The sequence below is a fragment of the Elaeis guineensis genome, chromosome 15 (genome assembly GCF_000442705.2).
Source record: "Elaeis guineensis isolate ETL-2024a chromosome 15, EG11, whole genome shotgun sequence".
Classification (NCBI taxonomy): Eukaryota; Viridiplantae; Streptophyta; class Magnoliopsida; order Arecales; family Arecaceae; genus Elaeis; species Elaeis guineensis.
Genome location: NC_026007.2, coordinates 52,470,178 through 52,493,476, shown reverse-complemented (window position 1 = coordinate 52,493,476; position 23,299 = coordinate 52,470,178).

The following is a 23,299-nucleotide window of genomic DNA, read 5'->3' as shown; positions in this document are numbered from 1 at the left end:
TCTAAATGGTTATGGATACAAGGTGGATGTTAGTTATATCCAAAAATATAGATATAAGTCGGATATTATTTGGATGTAAATCGGATTTTAGTAAAATTTAATAATAAAAATTAGTATTAATTATATAATATAAGGATGGAAATAGAATTTATTATGCATATTGCACATGATGCCTAAATAACTAAGAATCTAAATAGGATCTCTTGCACTAGTTTTAGAGTTTGTACTAGCTGGCATTCGGTTCAATCTGATGTGGATCCGTACCATGCCATGTTGAGGCGCACTAAAACAAGGAGAGCGAGAAGGAGGGGGAGAGGAGTTTGTCAAGTATTCATCAGTATTGGTCAATATTGGTCAACATCGATTGATGTTGAAGAGGAGCAAGACAAGTGACTAATAAAATGAGATTATCTAAATAATGATCAAAATATAAATATCATAATATATATTAAATTATTATTTAATTATCTAAATTTATATAAATATATTAACAAATTATTAATATAAAGTCGAAAATATGTTGTAGGTCGATGATTGAGCACTCAGATTATATCATATGATGAGGGGATTCTCTCTCTCTCCCTCTCTATCTCTCACTCACTCTCTCTCCCTTTTTGTTGTTTATTTCTCTATTTGCGGTTTTGAGTGGATTGGGGTTCGGGTGGCGACTGATGGAGATAGATGAGAGAAGTGGGGATGGTTTTTAGGAAGTATGTGTGAAAGTGAGTGAAGTGGGTTTAGATCGTATCTTTTGTACTAAATAATGATTTATCTTCTTTTGCAACGTCAATCATTGGATTGCATAGGCAGATGGGACGATGCAATTGTTGTGCTTTGAGATCTATGCAAAGTACAATCCAGTTGCTGACATTGCAAAAGAAGATCAATCATTCTTTTATATGAAGGATGTAGTCTGAACACGATAAGTAACATTCTCTCATTTGCGTATAGTATGGGTCTGCGTGGTGTGAGAGCATGTGTCATTTGGTACAAGGGTGTGCAAAGAGAGATTATTTCCAAGGTGCAATCCACCAGCTCACTGTAGATGGGGCATATGGCATCCTGCCACTTAGAGTTTCAATACTTCTAAAAAGAAAAAAAAAAAAAAAAAAAAAAAAAAAAACGAAACAAACCCACCCTCATCCCAAGCACCCTCTGCCTGATGACGAACAAGTTCTCTATTGTTAGGGCTACGGTTAGGGTTTGTGGGTGGAGAAATGACATAGGAAATTGAGCGGATGAAGGGGATTGTGAAGTGGTTCAACAGAACAAAGGACTTTAGCTTCATCACACTGTATGACGTTGGAGAAGGCCTTTTTGTGCATTAGTCGCCGATAAAAGCCGGTGGTTGTTTTCTTGCAAATTTTCTCAACGTGGAAAACTCCATGCATACACCGTGGCCCCATCTGTTACTTTTTTATTTAACTTGGTTAGCCCAGAGCAAAGTCAACTGCTTTCAAAATTAAAACCTTCTACCACCCCTTGCCAACCAGAGATAAATTTTTCCTTTCTGGATGCGAACGTGGTTCGGGATTTTTCCCATCAGGCTGATCTTTTTTGCAAGGCTTTTGACCTTGTAGCCCAGCACTTGACTTAACCCATTGTTCTCCTGTTGCCAAGGACCAACCTGAGGATGGTTTTGAAGGCCCATCCGGGGCTGACCTGACCTATGATGCTATGAGAAAGTCTTTGTGCACTACAAGCAGTGTAATAAAATTAACGTGAAGTGCACCGTCTAATTATATTAGATCATATAGCGTACTTAATGATAAGATAGACACTTAATATCACTCAACTTTTTTTTTTCTCTAATTTTTAGTGATGAAAATGTCTTTCTCTCCGTAAAACAAAAAAAAAAAAAGATAGTATTATTATTTTCTGATACTTTGTATAACTTTTCATGAATATATATGACATTCTGAATAATATATATGACTTTCTGTATTTTTATGATATTCTGACCAATATATATAACTTTCTGATATCTTTTATAACTTCTGTGAATATATATGACATCATGAATAATACATATGACTTCTTATGAATATATATGACATCCTGAATAATATATATGACTTTCTAATATTTTATATGACTTATGAATATATATGACATCTTGAATAATATATATAACTTTCTGTGATATCTTAAATAAGATATATGACTTTCTAATAAATTATATGACTTCTTGTGAATAAATGTGATATCCTGAATGATATATATAGCTTTTTGAATGCTTTATATGACTTTCTATCAATATATATGACATCTTGAATAATATATATGACTTTCTGATACCTTATATGACTTCTTTTTTACCATAATAACTAATAGGATATCATATATGATATCAGAAAGTTATATATATTATTCAAGATGTCATATATATTAATAAAAAGTCATATATATTGATAAGAAGTCATATAAGGTATTAGGAAGCCATATATTATTCAGGATGTTATATATATTCATAAGAAGTCATATACATTGTACAAGATATCATATATATAAATATTTTTAAAAAATTATATAAGATATTAAAAAACTATATATATTATTTAGGATATCATATATATTCATAAGAAGTTATATATATTGTTAAGGATATATATATATATATATTCACAGGAAGTCATACCAGGCATCAAAAAGTAATATATATTATTCAGAATATCATAAAGATACAAGAAGTCATATGTATTATTTAGAATGTTATATATATTCATAATTTTTTTTAAATATTATTTTTTAATATTTATTTTTAAATCTCTCTTTCTAACTTATTTTTTAAAATATGGTAGTTTGGCTGGGTGGGATCCGATGTGGTCGGATTTGAAATTGCATGTTCAACATGCAATTTCAAGCTGAGGTGGCACCTCATGATTGATACTTGCAAATATAAATTAAAAAATAAAATCGAATGTTAAAAATGAAATTTCATGATGAAATTGCATCTTCAAAATGTGATTTCTCTTTTTTTTTTCCTCTCTCCTTTGTATTGAGGGTTTTTTCATGCTCCCTTGTACTGAGGGGCATGAACAAAGGACGAAGGGGGTGCAGGCGGACAATGGAAGGGCCGGGTCCGGGGGAGGGGTAGTGGTGGTCGCACTGGGTGCAGGTTCATCAAGGCCCATGGGGGAGGGGGGCAGGGGATGGGGGGTTTGGTGGTCGCACGGCGTGCGGGTTTGCTAGGGCCTGAAGGGGGAGGGGAGGGGGAATTGTGGTTGCGCGAAGCCGGAGGTGGATGATAGTGCGGCATGGACAGTGGCGGGTGCAGCACAGATGGCTGTGGCCTGGGCCTTGCGAGGGGGGAGGGAGGCGGCTATGACGGCAGGATGGAACGAGCATGGGGACCGAGGGGATAGCATAGAAGAGCAGCGACCGGGTGGCGGTGTTGCGGATGGTGCACTGGAGGGGGGGTGGGTGCGGGTCGACCGTCGGTAGAGGAAGGCGGAGGATCGATTGAAGGGGTGGGGTGGGAGGAAGCGAAAAGAGAAACGAGAAAAAATAAAAAAAAAGAAGATTAATAATAAAATCTTATTACTTGATTAATAATAGAATATTATTATTTGATGAATAATAAAATATTATTATTCGATTAATAATAAATTATTATTATTATTTTATTAATAATAAAATATTATTATCTGATTAATAATATTATTTTAAAATATATTTATCATTAAAAATAATATATTTCATTAAAAACCAATAATTATATTTATCACTCAAATAAAAATTTTATATAATAATAAAATATATATTATTTTTAAAATAATTATATAATAAATAAAAATATTATTTTAAAATGATATATTTATGAAACAAAAAAGAATCCTATGCATCACATGGGTAATATGCTAGTAATAATAACAATACAATACAATACAATACGGTGTTGGAGGGGGTGTGGAGCAGCGACGAGTCAATGGAGGAACCATAGATGATGCTGGAGGAGGCTGGCCATAGAGAACAAAAATTTTATTTGAACATAATGATCTCTCTACTTTAGCCTATAGTGCGGCAGGGGTTGGCCTATATGTCGTCCTCTGGCACAAAGATCGCCCCATGCGTCATCTCTTTTTGTGTGCCAGCCTAAAAAGACATATTAATGTCATTTTTTCAAAAGGAGATGACCCAAAAGTCACCCCTCTGAGATTCAGGGGTCAGCCCATGATGTTCGAAAGGTGGTTTTCTTTCATTTTTGATCTTCGAATAATTTTTTTTTAAAATTTTTATTCTCTATTCTATTATATTTTAAAATAATATTTTTATTATATAATTATTTTAAAAATAATACATATTTTATTATTATATAAATTTTTTTATTTTAGTGGTAAATATATTATTTTATCAATATAAATTTAATTTTATTAATATATCACTTTTGTTAATTTTAATACATTAATATCATATTACGTAAATGCCTTCTATTTCTAAATTACAAAAAAGATCCTCAATATAAATTTTCATAATAAAATAATAATATTTTATTATTAATCAAATAATAATATTTTATTAATAATCAAATAATAATATTTTATTATCAATCAAATAATAATATTTTATTATTCATCAAATAATAATTATAATTTATTATTAATCAAATAATAATATTTTATTATTAAGAAAATAATAATATTTTATTATTAATCTTTTTTTTTTGTTTTTTTCTTTGTTTCTTCCTTTCCTTCCTTCCACCCAACCCCTGTCCCCTGGCCGATCCTTTGCCTTCCTCTGTTGGCGGCCAACCTGCATCCACCCCACTCTGATGCACCATTGGCGGCACTATAGTGGCCTCCCTCTCCCCTTGCGAAGCCCAAGCTGCAGTCGTCTGTGCCGCACTCGCCGTGGCCATCCGCACTACACCTGCCTCACCATTGTCCGTGCCACATCTGTCGTCCACCTCCAGTTCTGTGCAACCACTACCCCCCTTCCCTCTCTCTTTAGGCCCTAATGAAGCCGCACGCCGCATGACCACCACCCTTCCTCCTCTTCCCTACTCCCCCCCGATCCCCAGCAAGCCCACATGCTATGCGACCCCCCCCTCCTCCCCCTCTCCCCTCGGCCCCGATGAATGCGCACCCCATGTGACCAACCCCCCCTCCGACCCTAGCCTTTCCGTCCTCCACCTGCACCCTATCCATCCTTCATCTGTGCCCCTCGGTACAAGGGAGCGGAAAAAAAACCTTCAATACAAAGGGGAGAGAGAGAAAAAAAAAATCATATATTGAAGATATGATTTCACCATAAAATCGCATCTTCAACATATGATTTTATTTTTTAATTTATATTTGAAAATATCGACCATGGAGTGCCATCTTAGCTTGAAATCGCATGTTGAACATGCGATTTCTAATTCGAAATCACATATTCAACATGCGATTTCACCGCATTGGATCCCACTTAGCCAAACTACCATATTTTAAAAAATAAATTAAAAAGAGAGATAGATTTAAAAATAAGTATTAAAAAATAATATTTAAAAAGAAATTTATATTCATAGATAACCATATAAGATATTAGGAAGTAGTAATACTATTCTATCTTTGTTTTACGAGAGGAAGGGTATTTTCATTATGAAAAATCTGATGGAAAAAAGTTGAACAGTATTTATGTCGGTCTTATTATTAATTATGCTACGTGGTTCCAAATAGTTGGATAGTACATCCCACGTCAATTTTGCTATATCATATGCAATGCACAAAGAATTACTCATGATGCTATATATTAATTTTTGGCCCAATATTTCGATGTTTTTTCCTGAAGTAGGCCCATATGTATTAGAACAGGTTGTTCAAAAGGATCCCCTGTTCGATTGCCCGAAGCGAAGGAAGCATACAAGGCTAAGATAAGAAGCCGTATTTCAGGAACAATAAAATGACATCGTGATTTGTTTTCTTATCTTCGTCCAACAACTCGGCCCATCACCGGGCTGAGTCTGAGAATTAGTTTCCGGCAGAGTCAGTGTCCCGTTCGCCAGCATCACATCCTACGTTTCTTGCTTTCCAGTCTCGGGTTAGTTCTCATCTTTCCCCACCACGTAATAGTGCACCTATACTCCGGCTTGAGTTGGGTTAAAAGCACGGAATGTATTTGCACTGTCACCATCGACTTTTTCAATCCTTTCGACCTTGGTTCCGTAGGAGCAAGTCCTCTCTATACACCGGAGCCTCTTCCCTGAAGCGGCTGTCTCTGCAAGAACTGCCTCACCCAGTCCAATTGTCCACATGCTCACGCGGTTTGGAGGGCGTTGCGTCCTCTTGTGCCCAAGATCCTACCACTTCTTATACTTGCCTGTGGAAGCCACCCTAATTCCGGTACTTCATGTCTCCTCTGTTACTCCTTTGATATCTATTCCAACCACTCAACAAAATGCAGGGAAGATCACCAGGCTTCAGAGAATCAAAGCTCAGCAAGCCATAAATTGCTACATTAAAATTAATCTCTTCTAGAAAGAAGAAGTCAGACTTGTCATGGTTGCCCATCTGTTGTGCAATCATCTATTCCACCATCTGGTTCGGATATTCCATCATCTTCGATTGTCCTCGGTCTCCTCCTTTATTCCTTCTCTGTGGATACATTGGTTGATTGGGCCAAACAATGTGGAGTTACATGTCTGCCTCTGATACTAAAAAGTTCGCTCAAATTATATTAAGCATGGAAAAGCAAAGGGTGGTGTCTAAGCCGATATAATTCTAGATCTCTCTCTCTCTCTCTCTCTCTGAATGTTCCTATTCTTGGTTGGTTTTTATTAGGAATGTACATTACCTATATCAGGAATATACAGAATATTAAGAATGTACATTATCTAGAATATTTTTTACAATGGCATGTTACAGAATATTAGGAATGTCCATTGTCTAGAATATTGTCTAGAATATTTTATAATTACTATGGATGTTTTTGAATTGGGAGGATCATGTGATTGATACCGTGATCTCTCCAATTTCCTGCCTGTTTCTCTCTTCTTCATTTCTATATATGGATGTACATATCATAGTAAAATATATTGAAGATATTTTCTCCATTTTTTTTTATGTTTCTCCTCTTTTTCCTGCATCTCTCGGGTTTTTCTTTTACATGGTATCAGAGCAAGGTTGCCATTGATCTAAGTCTTTTCCTCGATTAAGTGCTTACAGCAGATTATTGCTGAAGCGTCCTCTTGCACGTAGCTGGAGGCAAATAGTTGCTACATCTTGTCCTCATCAACATGTCCGATCAAATCGATCAGAGCACCACAATTGAATCTATGGAGGATGGTTCGTCATCGACCTTAAATGCTGCACATGATCCGGCATCTCCCTATTTCATCTCACCTTCAGAGAATCCTGGGAATGCCCTTGTGACATCTCTACTCAAGGGACCGAACTATCCTGCATGGCGAAGGGCCATTATCACTGCTCTTCGAGCCAAACGAAAAATTCGGTTCGTTGATGGGATACTTGCACGACTTATAGATGGATCGCGAGATCATTTTTTCTGGGATACGTGCAATTCAATGGTGATGTCATGGATCTACAACTCTGTTGTACCAGAAATCTATGACAGCATCTCTTTTTTTGAAAGTGCTCGAGATATTTGGGTCGATCTTGAGGAAAGATACTCTCAAGGCAATGCTCCTCGCATTCATGAGTTAAAGACCCAAATCTGGAGTTTCAGGCAAGGCAATGATATGACTATTGCCGCTTATTATGCCCATCTTCGTGGCTTGTGGGAGGAACTTACGGCTTATTCCAAGGTGCCGACTTGTTCGTGTGGAGCCACTAGAGAGATCCAAGTTGAGAAAGAAGAAGAGAGACTACATCAGTTTCTTTTTGGTCTCAAGGACTCCTACGACACGTTGCGAGATCAGCTGCTGTCCATGGAGCCATTACCAACAGTTAATAAGGCATATACCTTATTGATTCGAGGTGAAAAACAGAAGGAAGTCGCCGCTGTTCGAACTTCTCAACCCGAAGCCGCGGCTCTCGCTGTTAAGCCCATGACAGAAAAGGCGAATAAAGAGATCGGCTCCAAGAAAAGGAATAAAAAATATTTTCGATGCGACCACTGCAAGAAGACAGGACATACCCGTGATAGATGCTTCGAGCTAATCGGGTACCCACCTGGATGGCAATCCAAAAATCAAGTTAAGGGTAGAGGCAATGGAGCCGAGATCGGTAGTCAGCACCAAGGAGGGGTTGCCGTGAATGCTACTACACCATTGAATACAGACAGAATCTCTTCAATACCGGATCTTTCTCCTACACAATATCAGCAACTTATTTTCCTTCTTGGACAAGATAAGACTCAAAGTGCCGTAAATTTTGTTGGTAAGGCCTCTCTTGATTCTTTTCATCATTCTTGGATCCTTAATAGTGGTGCTTCCGAACACTTAACCTTTTGTAAGTCCTTTCTTCATAATATTGAACCTCTTGACAATGCACTCCCAGTTACTTTACCTAATGGAGTCAATATGCTGGTACATTCATATGGTGATGTTACTTTGACCAATGATATTACCTTGCACCGTACTTTATATGCTCCTAATTTTACTTGCAATCTTGTTTCAGTAAGCAAACTTGCTCGAGAACTTAATTGTGCTGTTCTTTTCTTTTCTACATTTTGTGCTCTACAGGACCTTGCCACGAGGAAGCTGATTGGATTGGGTGAACTCCGGGATGGTCTTTACTACTTCAAAGGCTTGGCAATACATCCTGCACGGACAAATAAAGTCAATGTTTCGATTAATCTCTGGCATGCTCGGTTAGGACATTGCTCTTACAAGCATTTGAAACTTGTTCCTTTTCTTTCAAATACTTCTTTTGATTTCATAAATAATTGTTGTGACATTTGCTATCGTGCAAAATAGACAAGAAAGTCTTTTTCCTTAAGCATTAATAAATCTGCTTCACTATTTAATTTAGTTCATATTGATATATGGGGACCATATCGCACCCCATCACACACGGGAGCTCATTTCTTTCTCACTATTGTTGATAATTGCACAAGGGCTACTTGGGTTTATCTATTACAAAAAAAAGCCGAGGCATACCAATGCTTTGTTAATTTTCGTGCTATGGTCAAAAATTATTTTGACACTAACATTAAACACATACGTAGTGATAACGCTCAAGAGTTTGTAGCCGGACCATTGAAATCACATCTTCTAGAACATGGGATTATATCACAAACTTCTTGTGTTGGGACACCAGAACAAAATGGGGTGGTTGAGCGTAAACATTGACATCTATTAAATATTGCCCGTGCTCTAAGATTTCAAGCCAACTTGCCTATGTCATTTTGGGGAGAATGTGTTTTGACTGCCGCCTATTTAATTAACTTGACACCTACACCAAAATTGAATGGCAAGAGTCCCTACGAACTCTTATTTCATAAACCACCCACCTATGTTCATCTGAGAGTTTTTGGTAGCCTTAGTTATGTGCATGAGACGTCCAGTGATAAATTTCAACCTCGTTCTCGTGCTTGTGTGTTCGTTGGATACCCTCTTGGTCAAAAGGGCTATCGTGTATATAACCTTGAAACTCATGAAATATTTATTTCACGTGATGTTATCTTTCATGAGAAGATGCTTCCTTATTCTCAAACATTACCTTCCTTTTCTATTATACCTTCTTTTTCACAACCAAATCAGACTGATTATGATGTGGGATTTTCTTTGGCAACCAATAATTTACCTCATGTACCTAATTTGGGTCAAACCCAAGGACAGATTTCAAATCCTATTCTTTCTCATCAGTCAGATCAAACACAAACCAATTCCATTGATTCAAACCAAATGTCAAGTTTGAACAGGACTCTTGATGCAATCGACACTATCTCTCCTGAGCAGGCTTCATCTTCTAAGACCATTAGACCTAATTCACGGCCCGTCAGAGATAGGAAGCAACCCGTTCGATTACAGGACTACATTGTCGATGCCCTAGGAGTGGGGAGACCCCCGAACACATCCGCCAATTCAGTGACCTCAGGTAAGCCTTATCCTATTTCTTGCTACCTCACTTATTCTAAGCTTAATGCTTCCCATCGAGCTTTTATTTCAGCTATTACCTCTCATAAAGATCTTAAAACCTTTTCTCTTTTGGAGAAAATTTAGTGCAGGGGTAAAATGATAATTTTAAAATTTTTTCAAAATAACTATTTTACAGTAAAAATTATTAATTGATCTAATTAATTAATAAAAATTTATCTTATACTAAGATCTAAATATGATATATAGCATGCATGCATTTAAATTTGAAATTCGAATTTGAACAGTAAACACTTTACTGTAATGTGTTTAGAACACAATACCTTTGTGCGGGTAGTAGATCGCCGCAATCTGATCACCGTCGGGAGAGTCTGATCATCGTGATGTAGCCACACAATGTGTCTGGCCTCTGCAGATCATCCACATGAAGCTCCCAATTTGATTGACTCCTCACGAGTGCTAGCTCGTTGTAGAGTCCTTTCGATGGTTGATGCTGATCGAACTCCTTCGATCGATGTCTGTCGATTCTTTAGATGCTCTAGATCATCAGCAGATGTGCTTGAGAGGATGTTGAAGATCTCTCTAAAATTTGATGGGCTCACGACACTCGTAGGTCACCTTCTCACTTTTCGAACTCCAGACTGAAACCCTGAAGAACTCACTGAAACCCTGCGCACACTTTTTCTTTCTTTTCTTTCTTTTTCTCTCGGAAGGATATAGACCTTCACCTTGCGCACAAGGATTCCTCACACCCATATTTTCTCTTCAAAATTTTTTTTGCACACGCCCCACTCTTCTCCTCCTTTTAAAATAATGTCAAACGTCTTATCCACGTGAGAGGATAAAGATGAGTAATTGCACATTTGAATTCAAATCAAATTTTGAATTCAAATGGAAACCAATTTATCCCTATCCACTAAGGGCGTGAGAAGAAGAGGGCGTGGGTTAATTTGTGCGTGAGTGATTTCATGAGAAATATTTTCTCGTGTAATAAATAGGGCGCTAAAAGAGGATAAGGTCAAGGTGCTAAGATTGGTTGCTCATTCAAATTCAAACTTTATTTTGAATTTGAATGGCCAACCAATCATCCTTATCCACTCATTTGGCACATTAAAGTAGGACATGAGGAGGGCTTTGCATGAGAAAAAATTCATGAGAACTTCCTTCTCGTGAATTCAAATGGATGCAGTGGAAGTGAGGTGGCGCAGGGAGAATGGGTTAAGGTGGTTTCATTATTTAAACCAACGTAATTGAACCAAATAAGTTAGGTCCAATTAGACTAATTTAAATCCAACTTAATTAGGCTTAATTAGGCTCAATAAAATTCTAATCAAATCAGGAATTGATTAAGTCCAACCCCTGATCAAATCAGGGACCAAACCATCTCGACGATTAGGTCAACTCTTAACCTAATCGGGTCAAACCCAACTGAATCCAATTCAATTGGACTTGATCCAAAAATAATTACTCAATTAAATTGAGTTAATTAGTGATCAAATCACTAATTAAACCTCTCATAAATATTGAGTCCAAATTCGATGGGTAATCGGACATCAGAATTCATCGATATGTAACCCTTATCGAAGAGTCCCAAACCAGTGGGACTCTTGACCCCGGTACCCAAAATGTGTAGGACTCGTGATCAGAGAATCCTGATTCTCAATCACAGAGTCCCAGACATGTATGACTCATAATCCACGAGCATTAGGACTCTTCATCAGCCATCAGATCAGATAGGAACCTCTAATGTGTGTGACCCCGCAGGTTCGAACCTAAGCCGGTAACACAGAAACCAATTCCTGTACTAATCGAAGTGATCATCTAGCAATGGTACCTGATGATCGGATAGGTCGAATAGTCACAATCGCAATACTCAGAACCTACGTGAATATGGTTACTGTATAATTCATCCTTTTGACCTCTGTGTTTAGGATGACTCAGGGTTAAACTGTCAACCCTGATTAGATCATCCGAATCATGCTCAACTCAAACAGTCCTGTGACTCCTCACAAAGATTATCCTGGTCAAGATTTTGCTAAATTGAAACACGACTGTATACAGCTCCTAAACTGGAGTGGTCAATCCCATCTTGACACACGTACCGACAAGTCAAGTACTTGACTACACCCAGCAGCCTTCCGTCACTGAATTAGACATTCAGGTAGTCCAGTGCCTAAGTGCAGTGAGTTGCTTGCAAGTCACCGTGGCGGTCTCAGGTCGGAGGGACATTTATACCCATATTCTATCAGAGCAAATCTTGACAGCAGAAATAGCTCCGAAGTCGGTCACGTTCAGTGCAGATGTACCCTTACATCTCACCTGTATGCCATACCAGTGTCTCCACACTCATTGGTTAAGAGGACAACCAACCTATATGGCACACAACGACCTATGCTTGATAAACGTTGTCGTCCTTGGTAACAACGTATCATTTGATCGCGAACAGATTTAAGGACTAAACAACAAATCCTCCTTTATCGAGTCTAAATAGTCCTAAGGACTTCACCACAACATAGGAGTTCATTAGAAGATGAAATATTTTGTGATGAAAAATATCAAAATAATTTTTATTAATTCATAATTCATGTACATATACAAAAATGAGCACAACCGTCAACAGGCTGATGATTGGCTTTGGGATACTATTCCCAACAATCTCCCACTTGGTCTAAAGCCAATCGGTGCAGTATCTAATACCCATCTTCGACTTGTAGTCGTCGAACTCCTTCACCGTAATGGCTTTAGTGAATGGGTCGGTCAGATTCTCCTTTCCGTCATTCTTCAGAAGGTCGACGTTAGCTCGATCCATAATTTTTCAGATGAGATGGTAGCGGTGCAGAATATGCTTCATCCGCTGGTGTGCCTTGGGTTCCTTCGCCTAAGCAATGGCTCTAGAGCTGTCACAGTAGAGCAGAACTGGACCAACAAGGGAGGGTGCTACTCTGAGCTCGGTGATGAATTTTTTCAGCCACACCGCTTCTTTGACAGAATCTGATACAGTGACATACTCCACCTCGCAAACTGAATCAGCCACTGTGTGTTGCTTGAAACTCTTCCAGTAGATAGCCCCACCATTAAGGGTAAAAATAAATCCCGATACACTTTTGCTGTCATCGTGATCAGACTGAAAACTAGAGTCTGTAAACCCTATAAGTCTCAAGTCCGATTCACCATAGACAAGCCACTGGTCCTTAGTATTTCTTAAATACTTCAGGATGGTTTTAACAACCTTCCAGTGATTCTCTCCTGGATCAGATTGGTATCTACTCACTACCCCTAGTGAGTAGCCACATCTGGTCATGTACATGTCATGGCGTACATGATAGATCCCACTGTCGAAACATATGAAATCCTACCCATACACTCTCTCTCTTGAAGTGTTGTCGGATAATCCCTCTTCGAGAGAGAAATTCCATGGCCTATCGGTAGATAGCCTTTCTTGAAATTCTCCATACTGAACCTCTTCAGCATAGTATCTATGTACGTAGATTGGGATAAACCAAGCAACCTTTTAGATCTATCCTTATAGATCCTCATCCCTAGGATGTAGGAAGCTTCTCCCAAATCTTTCATGGAGAACTGTGACGACAGCCAAATCTTTATTCCCTGTAATGTAGGGACATCATTCTCGATTAAGAGAATATCATCCACATACAATACAAGAAATATCACTAATGGACCATTAGCCCACTTATAAATGCAGGGCTCTTCTCCATTTTTAACGAAGCCATACGTCTTGATCGTCCTATCAAAACGTATGTTCCAACTCCGAGATGCCTGTTTAAGTCCATAAATGGACCTCTGTAGTCTGCACACCTTAGACTCATCAGTGGATGTGAATCCTTCAGGTTGTATCATATACACCTCTTCATCTAGCTCTCCGTTTAGGAAAGCTGTCTTGACATCCATCTGTCAGATTTCATAGTCCAGATGGACAGCTATCGCAAGCATAATCCGAATAGATTTGAGCATTGTCATAGGAGAAAATGTCTCATCATAGTCTATACCATAACGTTGACGATATCCCTTGGCAACCAGACGGACTTTATAAGTTTTCACCTTTCCGTCTGCGCCCCTCTTCCTCTTGAAGACCCACTTACACCCTATGGATTTTACTCCTTCGGGTGGATCAACCAATGTCCACACATCGTTGACCTTCATGGACTCCATTTCATATTTCATGGCCTCTAGCCATTTCTCAGAGTCGGGTCTCTGCATTGTATCCATGTAGGTGATCGGATCCTCATCATTTTCATCAAGTTTAATAGGATCGTCGTCCCAGACCAAGAAACCATAGTATCTGTCCAGTTGACGTAGTACTCTACCAGATCGCCTTAAGGGTGCTTGAACAATGGGCTTCGGATCTGATCGAATCAAATTCGATTCAGGTTCAGCAACTTGTGTCGATTTTTTCACCTGTCTAACTTCGTCAAGTTCGACCTTAGAGGCAACAGTCCCTTCACCAAGGAACTCTTTTTCCAAAAAGATTGCCTTAAGGCTGACAAACACCTTTTGCTCATCAGCCAGGTAGAAATAATATTCTTTGGTCTCTTTTGGGTATCCTATAAAATTACATTTATCAGACCTAGGTCCTAGCTTGTCCGTAATTAAATGTTTAACATAAGCCGGACACCCCCAAATCCTAAGGAGCGAGAGTACTGGCTTACGTCCTATCCATATCTCATATGGCGTTTTGGTTACAGACTTACTCGGAACTCTATTTAGAAGGTAACAAGTCGATTCGAGTGCATATCCCTAGAGAAAGATCAGCAGACCAGCAAACCCCATTATGGTTGAACCATGTCCAACAAGGTCTGATTCCTCCTATCAGATACACCATTATGCTGTGGTGTTCCAGAAGGAGTCCATTGAGAGAGAATCCCATTCTCTCCAAGATATGTCAGAAACTCATTGGAAAGGTATTCACCTCCTCGATCAGATCGAAGAGTTTTAATACACTTTTCAGTTTATTTTTCTACCTTATTTCGAAATAGTTTGAACATTTCAAACGACTCCGACTTATGCTTCATTAAATAGACATATCCATACCTCGATAGGTCGTCTGTGAAGGTTATGAAGTAGAAATATCCACCTCTTGCACTTGTGCTCATGGGTCCACATACATCAGAATGTACCAGACCCAAGAGTTCACTGGCTCACTCACATTTTTCAGTAAAAGGTGACTTGGTCGTTTTACCAAGAAGACAGGACTCACAGGTTGGAAGTGATTCACAATCACCTACTTCAAGAATTTCTTCTTGAGCCAACCTATTTATCCTGTTCTTATTGATATGACCTAGCCTATAGTGCCAAAGGTAGACTTCTGACACATTATCTATTTTAGGACGTTTATCGAAGATTTGAACCACATTAACAGGTTATGATAGAAAATAAATTCCATTATAAAGTTGTCCAATAAACATTGTAACACCATTCAAAATGGTATTGCAAACGTTTTCTTTTATTAAAAATTGATAACCGTTCATGGCCAAAAGGCCTACAGAAATAATATTTAATAAAAAGCTTGGATAATAGTGACATTCACTCAGAATTATATTTCGAGAATTGATTACAAGGTTCATGATTCCTAATGCTAGAACTGAAACTTTGCTTTCATCTCTAACGTTCAGGAATCTCTCGCCTTCATCAAATCTCCTACTGACCTGCAGACCCTGCATCGAATTGCAAATATGATAAGAGTTTTCGGTATCCAATACCCAGGTAGTAGTATCACAAATAAAAAAGTTGCAAGGTGTTATCATATAAGTACCTTGCTTCTTCTTTGGCTTGTTCAGGTCCAGTGAGGTAATGTATAGAGGACAGTTTCTCTTCCAGTGCCTCTGCTTCTTGCAAAAGAAGCACTCCACCTGGCTCTGATCGGGCTTGCGCTTTTTGATCTGACCCTGTGCAGACGTCCCAGCATGCAGCTGCACCTTCTTATTCTTCTTCTTCTTGTTCTTCTTTCCTTTCTTAAAGGGTCAACGACTAGAAGAAGACCCTCCCACAATATTCATCGACTCCTTATGGAGCTGGTGATCCTTCTCAAAGTTCTGCAGCAACCCCAACAAGCCGTGGTAGTTCACTACAGGCTTTGTCATTCGAAAATGAGTAAGGAAGGGAAGGAAGGACTTGGACAGAGAATTAAGGATCGCATCCTTACTGAGCTGCTCGTGCAGGAAAAAATTCAGTTTACTTAGGTGCTCAATCATTTCGATCATGTATAGTACATGATCAGTGACTAAGGCTCCATCTCTTATCCGAGCATTGAAAATGGCACAACTAGTTTTGTGCCTTTCAATGTCGTCAGGCATGCCAAAAGAGTCGTTCAACATTTGAAGCATCTCATGTGGCTGGGCGTTCTCGAACCTGCGACTGAACTCATCATTCATTGCTGCCAGCATTATGCACCGGACATTGGTGCGGTCATTGAGCCACTTCTGGTAAGTGTCTCGGACTGTCCCTCTAGCATTCAGGGCTGGCTCCTCAGGTGTTGGATCTGTTACTACATAAAGGATCTACTCATGCTCGAAGATGATTTTTAATTTTTGATACCAGCTATCGAAATTACGTCCCATGAGCTTGTCATTATCTAATAATGACCAGAGCGACAGGGTAGTGGCCATAGCTGCATAAAGGAAAACCAGACCTATATTAGTACATAAATTATTAATACTAAAGACTTGGACTTTAGTCTAAAGTTTCTCACAGTATTTTTATGAATTGATAGCCTCAACCTCCAATTCGAAGAATTACTTTAATTTCTTAGTGGGTACTAAAATCCACACAGACTACACACGAGCCCAATTTTGGTTGGTCAACCCATGTGCATCTATGGGTAGGTTCATAACCAGTTGTTTCTCTAAACAACTTCTAGTAATTAATTTTGCCCCAGAACCTAATCAGTAGGCTTTGGCCTCCACTGAAAAAATCTGGTTAGGTCCAACCATTAACATGATTTGATTTGATGAATCGGACCAATAAATGATCAAGCCCGATTTTGGTCGGCCAACCTAACCACCATCAGAAAAACTCAAACCAAATTATCATACTATGAATGATAATTCCATTAGTCAATAAGCACTAGGCCTTTGGGCCTCCAATGATTATTAAACTAATGGACTCATTATCACTCACTTAATGGGAGGCTATGACTTAGTTATCAATATAACTTAATCATTTTTAGGACCTAATATTTTTTTTTTTGAGAATTTTATTAAAAAATAGATGAGAAAAAAATATCCAGCCAATTTCAATCCTCCCACTGACTTCACCAAGTCAGATTAAAAAGGATTTACTTAAAGCTGGCATTAGGAGCACCTAAATCAGTCAAACTGATTTACCTAATGACATGGGTGAGCCCTAATCACCAAGTGATCTAATCAAAACTTAATTCACCAGGTTGGCCAGGTAAGTGAGATCAATGGTGGAGATAAGCCATTAACTCGTCAGAGATCGAATCACTGCGAGTAGCTCCCGCTTAAAAATCACTGGTCAAACTGCCAAACTTACCTTAGACACCAACCAGTTCATTAGTTTTAATTTGATCAACTTAGTAAATAGGGTTCCACCGCGTAGCCATGAATTAAGTCCATCTTGGTCTAGTTAAAGATATGGACCCATTCAACTACAACTATTGGAGTTGAGTCTAGAGTATCCTTGACCTAATCTAATTCAACTTTTGATTAGATTTGACCAATTACTCTAATTTAGTCCATTTCTTTAAGCTAACCTTAGGTCTAACCCAATTATGGACCTAATCCATCTAACCCATTGACCCACAAGTTTATACAATTGTCTTAGATTTTAATTCACAATTCTAGACCTACTAGACAACACTTAATTCTTTTAATTAAGTATTTGGGCTGATGGGTCAGGATTTGGCATTTCAAAATAATTTTCAAATTTGAAAGATTTTATTTTCTGTTCACCAAATATGTTGACTTATTACACAAATATATCAGCACATTTCATAAATAGCAATCCTATTGCTAATTACATAACAGAAAATAACTCAATCAAAATAAATCATGAATATTTCTTTCGCTGCTTCATCTGCATGGGATATAATCGCATCGGCATCCCTACCGCCATAGGAGACCCCATCGAATGGAAAGAGAGGATCTTTAAACCCTACTTTTCTCCTATAACCGGACGGCCATGGCAACCAACCCAATTCGATTACTTGCTACTTGGATCAAGTATATCTAAATATACCAATTTCAAAATTTAAATTTTAAAATTTGAATTTCAAATTTTGAATTTTGAATTTTAAATTTTAAATTTTAAATTTGAAATTTCAATCAAATTTTAAATTTTAAATTTTAAATTTTGAATTTTAAATTTTTGAATTTTGAATTTCAAATTTCAAAATTTAAATTTTAAATTTTAAATTTTTGAATTTTGAATTTCGAACAACTTTCAAAATTTAAATTTTAAATTTTAAATTTTAAATTTAAACTTTTAGATTACAACTTAATCTACGCATGCAAATATATATATCATATCTAAGAACCCGCTCTGATACCATTTTTGGGGAAAATTCTGTGCAGGGGTAAAATGATAATTTTAAAATTTTTTCAAAATCACTATTTTACTGTAGAAATTATTAATTGATCTAATTAATTAATAAAAATTTATCCTACACTAGGATCAAAATATGATATATAGCATGCATGCATTTAAATTTGAAATTTGAATTTGAACAGTAAACACTTTACTATAATGTGTTCAGAACACAATACCTTTGTGCGGGTAGTAGATCACCGTAATCTGATCACCATCAAAAAAGTTTGATCATCATGATGCAGCCACACAGCATGTCTGGCCTCTGCAGATCGTCCACACGAAGCTCCCGATCTGATCGACTCCTCACAAGTGCTAGCTCGTTGTAGAGCCCTTTCGACGGTCGATGCTGATTGAACTCCTTCGATCGATGTCTGTCGATTCTTTGGATGCTTCGGATCATCAGCAGATGTGCTTGAGAGGATGTTGAAGATCTCCTTGAAATTTGGTAGGCTCACGACACTCATAGCTCACCTTCTCACTTCCCGAACTCCAGGCTGAAACCCTGAAGAACTCACTGAAACCCTGCGCACACTTTTTCTTTCTTTTCTTTCCTTTTCTCTCGGAAGGATATAGACCTTCACCTTGCACACAAGGATTCCTCACACCCAGATTTTCTCTTCAAAATTTTTCTTGCACACACCCCACTCTTCTCCTCCTTTTAAAATAATGTCAAACGTCTTATCCACGTGAGAGGATAAAGATGAGTAATTGCACATTTGAATTCAAATCAAATTTTGAATTCAAATGGAAATCAATTTATCCCTATCCACTAAGGGCGTGAGAAGAGGAGGACGTGGCTTAATTTGTGCATGAGTGATTTCATGAGAAACATTTTCTCGTGTAATAAATGGGGTGCTAAAAGAGGATAAGGTCAAGGTGCTAAGATTGGTTGCTCATTCAAATTCAAACTTTGTTTTGAATTTGAATGGCCAACCAATCATCCTTATCCACTCATTTGGCGCATTAAAGTAGGGCGTGAGGAGGGCTTTGCGTGAGAAAAAATTTATGAGAACTTCTTTCTCGTGAATTCAAATGGGCGCAGTGAAAGTGAGGTGGCGCAGGGAGAATGGGTCAAGGTGGTTTCATTATTTAAACCAACGTAATTGAACCAAATAAGTTAGGCCCAATTAGACTAATTTAAACCCAACTTAATTATGATTAATTAGGCTCAATAAAATTCTAATCAAATCAAGAATTGATTAAGCCCAACCCCTGATCAAATCAGGGACCAAACCATCTCGACGATTAGGTTAACTCTTAACCTAATCGGGTCAAACCCAACTGAATCCAATTCAATTGGACTTGATCCAAAAATAATTACTCAATCAAATTGAGTTAATTAGCGATCAAATCACTAATTAAATCTCTAATAAATATTGAGTCCAAATCCGATGGGTAATCGGACATCAGAATTCATCGATATGTAACCCTGATCGAAGAGTCCCAAACCAGTGGGACTCTTGACCCCGGTACCCAAAATGTGTGGGACTCGTGATCAAAGAATCCTGATTCTCAATCACAGAGTCCCAGACACGTAGGACTCATAGTCCACGAGTATTAGGACTCTTCATCAGCCATCAGATCAGATAGAAACCTCTAATGTGTGTGACCACGCAGGTTCGAACCTAAGCCGGTAGCACAGGAACCAATTCCTGTACTAATCGAAGTGACCATCTAGCAATGGTATCCGACGATCAGATATGTCGAATAGTCGCAATCGCAACACTCAGAACCTATGTAAATATGGTTACTGTATAATTCATCCTTTTGACCTCTGTGTTTAGGACGACTCAGGGTTAAACTGTCAACCCTGATTAGATCATCCGAATCGTGCTCAACTCAAACAGTCCTGTGACTCCTCACAAAGACTACCCTGGTCAAGGTTTTGCTAAATTGAAACACGATTGTACACAGCTCCTAAACTAGAGTGGTCAATCCCATCTTGACACACGCACCGACAAGTCAAGTACTTGACTACACCCAGCAGCCTTCCGTCACTGAATTAAAAATTCAGGTAGTCCAGTGCCTAAGTGCAGTGAGTTGCTTGCAAGTCACCGTGGCGGTCTCAGGTCGGAGGGACATTTATACCCATATTCCATCGGAGCAAATCTTGACAGCAGAAATAGCTCCGGAGTCGGTCACGTTCAGTGCAGATGTACCCTTATATCTCACCTGTATGCCATACCAGTGTCTCCACACTCATTGGTTAAGAGGACAACCAACCTATATGGCACACAACGACCTATGCTTGATAAACATTGTCGTCCTTGGTAACAACGTATCATTTGATCACGAACAGATTTAAGGACTAAACGATAAATCCTCCTTTGTCGAGTCTAAATAGTCTTAAGGACTTCACCACAATATAGGAGTTCATTAGAAGATAAAATATTTTGTGATGAAAAATATCAAAATAATTTTTATTAATTCATAATTCATGTACATATACAAAAATGAGCACAACCGTCAATAGGCTGACGATTGGCTTTGGGGCACTATTCCCAACATTCTCAAGCCGTAAAGGATCCTAAGTGGCGAGAAGCAATGGGGGCTGAGCTCACTGCTCTCCAGCAAAATGGCACTTGGACTTTGGAGCATCTACCACTCGAGAAGAAACCCATTGGATCGAGATGGGTATACAAAATTAAATACAAGGCTGATGGTTCTATTGAGCGATACAAGGCTCGGTTAGTGGCAAAGGGATACACACAAATAGAAGGCCTTGACTATACCGAGACTTTTGCTCCGGTGGCTAAATTGACTACAGTATGGTGTCTCTTAGCTGTTGCTTCCGCTAAACATTGGCAGTTACATCAGTTGGACGTCAATAATGCTTTTCTTCATGGCGATCTTCATGAAGAAGTATACATGACACCTCCATTAGGATTTCTAAAACCAAGTGATACACGTGTTTATCGGTTGCGTAAGTCTCTTTATAGACTCAAGCAAGCATCAAGACAGTGGTTTGAAAAGTTCTCTCACTCCTTGCTCCAATATGGTTTTACTCAATCTAAAGCCGATCACTCTCTGTTCACCAAACAGGATGAGGACTCTTTCATTGCCATTCTTGTTTATGTGGATGATATGATTGTTATAGGGAATAACCCTTCGAAATGTCAGGCACTGAAACAATATTTGCAAGACAAGTTTCACATTAAAGACCTGGGCAACTTAAAATATTTTTTTGGATTAGAAGTGACATGATCACCTTCGGACATATTTATATCACAACGAAAATATACTCTTGACATTCTCCAGGAGACCGGAATGATTGGGACCAAGCCCACAAAATTTCCTATGCAGCAACATCTCAAGCTCATAGTGGATGATGGAAAACTACTTGATGATCCAGGTCCATATCATCGATTGCTGGGACGACTCATTTATTTGACCATCACTAGGCCTGATATTGCATACTCGGTGCATGTTCTGACACAGTTTATGCAATCTCCTCGGCAACCACACTTAGACGCAGCCTTCCGTATTTTGCGATATTTGAAAGGGTCTCCGGTCAAGACATATTTTTTTCAAGTATCAACACCTTTTAGTTATATGCTTATTGTGATGCAGACTAGGCAAGATGTCCCATGACAAGGCGCTCTACTATAGGTTTCTATGTTTCCTTAGGAGATGCTCCGATTTCTTGGTGTGCTAAGAAGCAGACAACAGTGTCTCGTTCCTCTACAGAGGCTGAATATCGGGCTATGGCACACACTATCAGTGAATTACTATGGCTTCGAGCCCTCTTATCCGACCTCAGTGTTTCACATCATGATCCCATGTTCTTTTATTGCGATAATCAAGCAGCTTTACACATTGCTGCAAATCCTGTGTTTCATGAGCGGACCAAACACATAGAAATTGATTGTCATTTTGTCAGAGAGCGACTACAATCTCAAGACATTGCTAAACAACATGTTCCTACACATTGTCAGCTTGCAGATATCTTTACCAAAGCTCTCGGCTGTGATCATTTTCAAGAGATTCTATGCAAGTTGGGCATTCGAAATCTCTATGCGCCAACTTGAGGGGGACTATTAGAAATGTACATTACCTATATCAGGAATATACAGAATATTAGGAATGTACATTGTCTAGAATATTTTTTACAATGTCATGTTACAGAATATTAGGAATGTCCATTGTCTAGAATATTGTGTAGAATATTTTATAATTACTATGGCATGTTTTTGAATTGGGAGGATCACGTGATTGATACTGTGATCTCTTCAATTTCCTGCCTGTTTCTCTCTTCTTCATCTCTATATATGGATGTACATATCATAATGAAATATATTGAAGAGATCTTCTTTATTTTTTTTTATATTTTTCTTTCTTTTTCTGCATCTCTCGGATTTTTCTTTTACAGTTTTGGATTCATGATCTTATGGTTTTGATTAGTTGGAATGTGCATGGCCTTGGGCCACTGACTAAAAGAAGTTTGGTCCCAGATTTTGTAGTCTCTAATAATTATTGTCCAGTGGGCTTTCAAGAAACTAAATTTGGCAAAACTTCCCCGGGCATTCTTAGATCTCTCTCTTATGGATAAATTACACCCGAGTTGGCTTGTGACGCAGCTGGTTCTGCTGGTGGAATTTCGGTTGGATGGAACAAAACTAGATTTGACTTAATCAAGCAGGAAATTGGCCAATTCTGTGTCACCAAAATTAGATGGACCAACTTCTCAATGCTATGTGGACTTCACCGCTATATATAGGTTGACTGACATGACCTGAAATTTTTATTCTATAAAGAGCC